Here is a 1,037-nt window from a genome sequence, read left to right as displayed (position 1 = left end):
ACCAACCTCACCTGTCAGGTGAAACTCCAAAACTCTCATGTGACCACAGAGAGAACCATCCAGCTCAATGTCACCTGTGAGTGGTGGGATGGATGGTTGGGTCTCATATGAAAGGGCAGTGGGAGTGGGGTGTGCGTGTACCTGTGTGTGTGTGTACCTCTGTATGTGTGTGTGTGTGTGTGAGGGAAAAAGAGAAAGAGAAGGAAAACCAGAGGAAACTTGAGGGTGGATGTGAGCTGTAAGAGTCTGGGTGATGAGTAGGCCAGGAGGACAGCCATCCCCGCCTTTCTGGTTCCTATGGCCCTTCCATGGGGCCCTCTGGCCCAGGCCCATCCACTCCTCACCTCTGAAGCAGGAGCCATGTCTTTCTGTCCCAGATGCTCCACAGAACCTCACCATCAGCATCCTCGGAAATGGCACAGGTGCGAAGATCCTCTTTTGGGGGGCTGGGATCAGCCCTAGGTCCTCTCCTGAGAGCAGTGTTGGGGAACAAGAGCTTGAAATAGGAATCAGATTTGGGAGGAACAGGAATGAGAATTACCACCATCCCACCCCCTGACCCCCAGCCCCATGTTCATTCTCCTGCATGGCACAGCCCCTCTCTGTGCCAAGCCCTGAGTTACTTTGGATCCTGCCCATCTCCTATCCTTCCAGTGCTGGACTCCCAGCACAGTCTTGGACCAATCCTTGGCCCTCTCATCTTTTTGCAGCTGGGCCCTGTGGTTCTCTAGCCTTCCACTCCAGTCTCCTTAGTCCTGCTTCCTGGCACATTAGCTGAATCTTTTCCCCAAAGCCATCGGGGGTCTCTGTCTTCTTGTTGCCATGAAGTCCAGGAACCAAGTAGTGAGATATTGAGCCTTTTCTCAAGATATGAGGGTCAGACACTTTTGTTCAGTAACTGAGAGTGTAAAGGCCCAACCAAGGCCTTGGTTTCCAAGATGAAACCAAGCCTGGAGAAGAAAGGGAGATGTCCCTGGATCCTGGGAAGGATGGAAGGATGGGGACTGTCGGCTCCATCTCTCTTTCTCTGTCTCCTT

At 52.8% G+C, this 1,037-nt stretch overlaps 1 protein-coding gene across 1 annotated transcript in view; it reads left to right on the top strand.

Annotated features, from left to right (window-relative positions):
* Window positions 1-1,037, top strand: part of LOC105886347 (sialic acid-binding Ig-like lectin 5) — a 16,969-nt gene that overhangs the window by 928 nt on the left and 15,004 nt on the right. The gene's annotated exons all lie outside the window — the stretch shown is intronic.

Source organism: Otolemur garnettii, unplaced genomic scaffold (assembly GCF_000181295.1).
Source record: "Otolemur garnettii isolate 467f Iridium unplaced genomic scaffold, OtoGar3 scaffold00288, whole genome shotgun sequence".
Taxonomy (NCBI): domain Eukaryota; kingdom Metazoa; phylum Chordata; class Mammalia; order Primates; family Galagidae; genus Otolemur; species Otolemur garnettii.
This window is presented reverse-complemented; position numbering and strand designations above follow the sequence as displayed.